We start from the raw sequence: 8,372 nt of genomic DNA on the forward strand, positions 1-8,372 counted from the left end.
GACACATCACACATCCCCTGGTACATGGTGTGTACCCAACCCAACCCTGTGACACATCACACCCCCCCTGGTACATGGTGTGTACCCAACCCAACCCTGTGACACATCAACCACCTCCTGGTACATGGTGTGTACCAAACCCAACCCTGTGACACATCAAACACCCCCTGGTACATGGTGCGTGCCGTACCCAACCCTGTGACACATCACACATCCCCTGGTACATGTTGTGTGCCTTACCCAACCCTGTGACACATCAACCGCCTCCTGGTACATGGTGTGTACCCAACTCAACCCTGTGACACATCAAACATCCCCTGGTACATGGTATGTGCCTTACCCTACCCTATGACACATCACACATCCCCTGGTACATGGTGTGTGCCTTACCCAACCCTGTGACACATCACACCCCCCCTGGTACATGGTGTGTGCCTTACCCAACCCTGTGACACATCACACATCCCCTGGTACATGGTGTGTGCCTTACCCAACCCTGTGACACATCACACATCCCCTGGTACATGGTATGTACCCAACCCAACCCCGTGACACATCACACCCCGCCTGGTACATGGTGTGTACCCAACCCAACCCTGTGACACATCAACCACCTCCTGGTACATGGTGTGTGCCTTACCCAACCCTGTGTCACATCACACATCCCCTGGTACATGGTGTGTGCCTTACCCAACCCTGTGACACATCAACCACCTCCTGGTACATGGTGTGTACCCAACTCAACCCTGTGACACATCACACCCCCCCTGGTACATGGTGTGTGCCTTACCCAACCCTGTGACACATCACACATCCCCTGGTACATGGTATGTGCCTTACCCAACCCTGTGACACATCACACATCCCCTGGTACATGTTGTGTGCCTTACCCAACCCTGTGACACATCAACCACCTCCTGGTACATGGTGCTTACCCAACTCAACCCTGTGACACATCAAACATCCCCTGGTACATGGTGTGTGCCTTACCCAACCCTGTGACACATCACACATCCCCTGGTACATGGTGTGTGCCTTACCCAACCCTGTGACACATCACACACACCCCTGGTACAGGGTGTGTACCCAACCCAACCCTGTGACACATCACACATCCCCTGGTAAATGGTGCGTGTCTTACCCAACCCTGTGACACATCACACCCCCCTGGTACATGGTGTGTACCCAACCCAACCCTGTGACACATCACACATCCCCTGGTACATGGTGTGTACCCAACCCAACCCTGTGACACATCACACCCCCCCTGGTACATGGTGTGTGCCTTACCCAACCTTGTGACACATCACACACACCCCTGGTACATGGTGTGTACCCAACCCAACCCTGTGACACATCACACATCCCCTGGTAAATGGTGTGTGTCTTACCCAACCCTGTGACACATCACCCCCCCCCCTGGTACATGGTGTGTACCCAACCCAACCCTGTGACACATCACACATCCCCTGGTACATGGTGTGTACCCAACCCAACCCTGTGACACATCACACATCCCCTGGTACATGGTGTGTGCCTTACCCAAACCTGTGACACATCACACATCCCCTGGTACATGGTGTGTGCCTTACCCAACCCTGTGACACATCACACATCCCCTGGCACATGGTGTGTACCCAACCCAACCCTGTGACACAGCAACCACCTCCTGGTTCATGGTGTGTGCCTTACCCAACCCTGTGACACATCGCACACCCCCTGGTACATTGTGTGTACCCAACCCAACCCTGTGACACATCAACCACCTCCTGGTACATGGTGTGTACCCAACCCAACCCTGTGACACATCACACCCCCCCCTGGTACATGGTGTGTGCCTTACCCAACCCTGTGACACATCACACACACCCCTGGTACATGGTGTGTACCCAACCCAACCCTGTGACACATCACACATCCCCTGATAAATGGTGTGTGTCTTACCCAACCCTGTGACACATCACACCCCCCTGGTACATGGTGTGTACCCAACCCAACCCTGTGACACATCACACATCCCCTGGTACATGGTGTGTGCCTTACCCAAACCTGTGACACATCACACATCCCCTGGTACATGGCGTGTGCCTTACCCAACCCTGTGACACATCATACATCCCCTGATACATGGTGTGTACCCAACCCAACCCTGTGACACAGCAACCACCTCCTGGTTCATGGTGTGTGCCTTACCCAACCCTGTGACACATCAACCACCCCCTGGGTCATGGTGTGTGCCTTACCCAACCCTGTGACACATCAACCACCTCCTGGTTCATGGTGTGTACCTTACTCAACCCTGTGACACATCAAACACCCGCTGGTACATGGTGTCTACCTTACCCAACCCTGATGACTCATCAACCACCTCCTGGTACATGGTGTCTACCTTACCCAACCCTGATGACTCATCAAAGACTCCCTGGTACTTATTGTGTGCCCAACCACACCCTGGTGACAGAATGCACACCACCTGGTACCTGGACTGCACACAACCCAACCCTGATGACACAGTGAACACCTCCTGGTACATGGTGTGTACCTTACCCAACCCTGGTGACACACTAAACAGCTCCTGGTACATGGTGTGTACCCTACCTAACCCTGGTGACAACACGGACAACACCCAAAGGCCATGAACAGTATCCACTCTGGAGCACCATCGGAATCCTGCCCACACCGCACCTTCCATAGTGCCGCGCCCAACATCGCACCCAAGCTATGCCGAACCATTAACTGCTCCCTCGAGACCGCCTCCTTCCCTGATGACTGGAAACACTCCAAAATCAACCCACTCTTGAAGGATCTCTCTGTGGACCCGAAAGACTTTAAGAACAACTAGCTGACTTAATCGAAACAAACAACATCCAGGACATCTCCCAATCTGGTTTCCGAAGCAATCACAGCACGAGACCGCCCTCCTCACTGCCACCAACGACATCCCCTCCCTCCTCGACCAGGGCAAAACCTCAGCATTCATCCTCCTAGAACACTTGGCAGCATTCAACACCGTCTTCCACCACACCCTAACCTCTAGACTCCACAAGGCCGGCATCCGCTATAAGGCCCTCAACTGAATTTGCTCCTCCCTCACAGGCAGAACACAACGGGTCAGACTTCAACCATATCTCTTGGAACCGACAGAGACCAACTGCAGAGTGCCCCAGTGCTCCTCTCTCTGCCCCACCATCTTCATCGTCTACATGGCCCCCCTCTCCTGTTTACCGTATTTAGGAGTCCACATATACCATACCTGGCCGGATATCTATGAAGCAACATAGGAAGAGCCCTGCGAGGGCTGAGGGCATCCATAGGGTGCAGAGCAGGAATATCAAAAGATAAATATCGTGGGACAGAAATATCGCCACAAAAATACTGTGGGGAAGAAATATCGACAACAAAAATATAGTTGACAAGAATTTCGACTGACAGGTAAGTAATATTGATTACAAAAATATAGTTGTAATAAATATTGTTTACAAAAATATAGTTTAAAAATATTGATTCATTAATAATGTTATGTATTTTAGTGTTTTTAATGAGAATTGTTTGTCATTGTATTATGTTTTAGAATTTTACTAGTTATTAATGTATTTTAAGTTTAATTCGCGTTTTTAGTTCTGTAGCGGGTTGTAGGTTTATAGGAGAATAGGGTGGGAAGTAATCTATACTACTATTATAAAGGAAGAACTTTGAGGCTTTGAGGCGGGTAAACTCGGGAACCACAGCGTCAATCCACACACCCGATACATCCTTGTAATCCTCAGGGTGTGCAGATGGACATAGGCTATATAAATTAAAAATAAATACGTTATTTAAAAAATATAAGTTAAAAAAAGTAGTCCCTTCAAAGCAGCGCCGGCTCCGACGTGCGTGCTTACATCAGGAGCGGCGTGCACGAGCGCGAGGAGCGGCGGAGATCAGCGCGGGGAGGAGCGGCGGAGATCAGCGCGGGGAGGAGCAGTGACGAGGAGCGGTGGAGATCAGAGCGGGGAGGAGCAGTGACGAGGAGCGGTGGAGATCAGCACGGGGAGGAGCAGTGACGAGCGGAGGAGCAGCAGACATGAGCGGGGGACAGGCGGTGAGGATCGGCGGGCAGGCAGTGAGGAGCGGCGGCAGGGAGGAGCGGTGAGCGGCGGATGGGGTAGGGCGCCAAGTAAGCAGTGAGCAAGGCAAACGTGAGGGAGGAGCGGCGGCGGAGAGGAGTGGTGAGCGTGCCAAACAGAAAAAGAAACGCGTGCAGGTTACAAAAGCATACAAAGTGGAGCGGTCAGCTGAAAGCTAAAATGACAATCGGGAGAAGGTAGCAAACGCGGCATTACAGGAGGAAAAAGTGACGTGGGCAGTGACGTGGGCAGGTACCAAACGGAGCATTACAGGAGGAAAATGAAACGTGTGCAGGTTACAAAAGCCTACAAAGTGGAGCGGTCAGCTTAAAGCTAAAATGACAATCTGGAGAAGGTACCAAACAGGAGGAAAAAGTGACGTGGGCAGGTTACAAAAGAGTACAAAGTAAACATAGAGGCATAATACTGCACAACGTCAGGGCGGGCGGGGGCGCTGAGCCATGATTGCTCCCGGACAACGTCGGGACGGGCTGCTAGTTTAATTATAAATATTTAAATAATAATTTATACTAGGTAATTTTGTTTATTTAAATTAGAATTTTGTGTTTTAAGTTCCGTAGCGGGTTGTGGGTTTATAGGGGAATAGGGTGGGAAGTAATGAAATTATATACAATTTATTGAATAATTAATGTGTTAATTGATTAATTAATAATACTTTAATAATTAGTTGTTAATTAATTTCAATTAGTCAGTTAATCATTAATTATGGTAATTGTTTAATTAATTTTAAGTGTGTGTTGGGGTTTTTATATGTGTAAATGGTGTGAAGGGTGGTAAGTAATTCATTTTTAATTGATTAAATATAAAATAATTTTAAATTAATTACCATTAATTAATTAGTAATTATTTATTTTGTAATTAATTTTAGGTGTGTGTTGTGGTGTTTATATGTAAAAATGGTGTGAAAGGTGGTAATTAATTAATTTTTTATTGATTAATTCATAAATAATAATACATTATTTTCATCAATTAATTAGTAATTATTACATTTAATTGTGTAATTAATTTTAGGTGTGCTTTGTGGATATTATAGTGTTAAATAATGTATAAATAAATATTTTTTATTATCTTTGTTAATAATAATATATTTAAATTTATATATTAATTATATTAATATTGGAAATTAAATTTTATAAAATTATGTTTTGTTTTCTATTGTTTTGGGATCCAGCGCTTTCCCTACTGTTGCACTCAATGAAGTGGGAATATAAATGTTTGCCCCTCCGCTATCCAACGCTTTCCCTACTGTTGCACTCTCTGGAGTGGGAATAGTAATTTTTACCCCTACGCTATCCAGCGCTTTCCCTACTGTTGCACTCACTGGAGTGGGAATAGTAATTTTTACTCCTGAGCTATCCAACGCCTTCCCTACTGTTGCACTCATTGGAGTGGGAATAGTAATGCTTACCCTTCCTCTACCCTGCGCTTTCCCTACTGTTTCACTCTCTGGAGTGGGAATAGTAATGTTTACCCTTACGCTATCCAGCGCTTTTCCTACTGTTGCACTCAATGGACGGGGAATAGTAATTTTTACCCCCTCAATATCCAACGTTTTTACTACTAATGTTTTTATTTTGTTATTAAATGTATGTATTATAGTTTGTGTTAATTAAATATAGAATATTGTATTTTATTTTAAATTATTTATATATGTGCTTTTTTATTTTTATATGATTGAAAAAGTTTATAAATTAAATAAAGATGATAGTTAATTAAATATGAGTAAATATATGTATATATACACATTTTATTGTGTTTATATTTATTAAATTAAGTTTATTTGTTATAATTAATTAAAATATATATTAAATGTAATTTATTTTGTTAATAATATTAATTTGATTTAATTAATTTTATTTAAGCTATGTTATTTTTTAAAGTCGATATTTTCTACATCTATAGATTTTTAGATCTATATTTTTGAGTCTATATTATTGTACTTACCTGTTTAAGTTTAGGGAGTCGATATTTTTGCAATTGATATTTTCACATCGATATTTTCTTCACCGATATTTTTCACATCGATATTTAAACATGATTTCTGGTGAACCCTACCACTCTCGGTGGCTGGCAGGATTGCACTTCTTAAAATGCAACACTCCCTGCCTGCTGTGCTATTTTAATGCGCTCCACCTATGGATCTCTGCAGGCTTTTTTAGAGACTTGAACTCCCAAATTCGGGCCTTCATATGGAGCTCTGGACAACGTAGGATTGCTCTTGTGACAAAGGAGCGTCCGATGATGGCGGGTAGAGTGGAAGCCCCAGACTTTGATTCCTACTATATAGCAGCCAAACTGCAGTGGTTGGTTCGAGATATGGGCCTGGTGCGCCAATGAGCAGAGGCCCCAGAACTCACCAAACCCTTGATGGGTGAATTACTGTTAGTGTTTTTCAGAATGCATAGACCGTCCCAAAATGATTCTCAGGAGCTCAAAGTGCAGGCTAAATACTGGCGCTGAGGGTTGCAGAGAATGGGGGTGAGGGTACTGTATTCACAGGACATCTGGTTGGATATGCTAAAAGCCCTCGCATACGGAGGTAACCGGCGAGACGTGGAGGTGTGGATAGATGCAAGGGCGACAAAAATGGGCGACCTTAACAAAGACAGTGAATTACTGCCATTCGAAGAGTTTCAAACAGAGTTCGATGTTCCTCTGGGACATGTTTTTGCCGCATAGTGCCATCACGGCAGCAATCCGTAAACACTGGCAGATGGGAACCACAGAGCCCCCACCACAACAGAGCAGCTACTACATGGCCCTGTCGGAAGGAACCATCAAAGCAGTATCCTGCCTGTACAGAACGCTCCAGCCGGACAGACTACGCCCACTGGAATTACTCCATCTCCAGTGATAAGAGGACTTAGACACACCAATCACAACAAAGGACTGGGTCAAGATACGCAAGGTATCCCGAAATGCACGATTCCAGGTGATATATTACTATGTTTTTCACAGAGCCTATCCGACGCCTTAGCACATTCATAGATGCCTCCAAACCGAAGAGGCAGCCTGCGCGTGATGCTGCGAAGCACAAGTCCATATTAAACACATGTTCTGGACTTGCACCCAACTACGAGGATACTGGGAGGGCGTGGTAAAAACTGTGAATGAGGTCATTGATAGGGAGATCCCCTGCTCCCCAGCACGCTGCCTAATGGGATGGCTCCCCCATACGCCAAAACCAACATCACCAGTAAGTTCCAGGACCTGGTATACGTGCTAGCAACGCACAAGATAACTAGGTACTGGAATGCTACGACGAGAGGCCCTAATTTGATCACCTTGGTAAAAGAACTCCTGAAATGGGCGGGATGTGAGGGGCAAATATTAATGTCGGGTGGCTAAAAGTGGCTTGCGAAACATTGAGATGGACAGAGCCTGGGGGACTCTCCTACATGACATAGAGCAGCCAGAGGAGAAGGCTCAAGAGGAAGAGGGAGCAGACCCATAGGGCCCACCCCCTGACACATGTGCACCGCCGGAACCAACATTGCCCGGAAAGTTCCTATGTCAGACGGATCCAAAGACAAACACACTACTTTTGAGTGATGACACACGATGGGCCTGATTCACAGAACTAACTTAAGACAAAATCCTAAACTTACTACCATTTTGGTATTCACAGAAGGCACTGGAGTCAAGCTAGCCGGGCTGATGAGAGGTGTTACCTCGAAACCGGTCCGGTCCTCGGATGCTTGATTCCATTCTGGGAAGGACATGGCTTTTGTAGTTCAGACTGGACTGTTCCCATGGGGCACAGGGTCAGAGCTGATTTGCATATCACCATTGTCTAACCCAGGGTGGTGTGGAGTGCAAAAAAACGATGGATTTGGGCCCAGATCTTTGGACTGGGGTGAGTGTGTGACATTGATCCACATTCGGTCCTTCACCTGTTGTGTTTGCATATTCCGCCCTAAGTGCGCTGGGGATGCCCAGACGTGGGTCCCAGGCACTCCACACCACTGGAGTCAAGCTAGCCGGGCTGATGAGAGGTGTTACCTCGAAACCGGTCCGGTCCTCGGATGCTTGATTCCGTTCTGGGAAGGACATGGCTTTTGTAGTTCAGACTGGACTGTTCCCATGGGGCACAGGGTCAGAGCTGATTTGCATATCGCCATTGTCTAACCCAGGGTGGTGTGGAGTGCAAAAAAACGATGGATTTGGGCCCAGATCTTTGGACTGGGGTGAGTGTGTGACATTGATCCACATTCGGTCCATCACCTGTTGTGTTTGCATATTCCG

This window comes from Lissotriton vulgaris, chromosome 11 (assembly GCF_964263255.1).
Source record: "Lissotriton vulgaris chromosome 11, aLisVul1.2, whole genome shotgun sequence".
Classification (NCBI taxonomy): Eukaryota; Metazoa; Chordata; class Amphibia; order Caudata; family Salamandridae; genus Lissotriton; species Lissotriton vulgaris.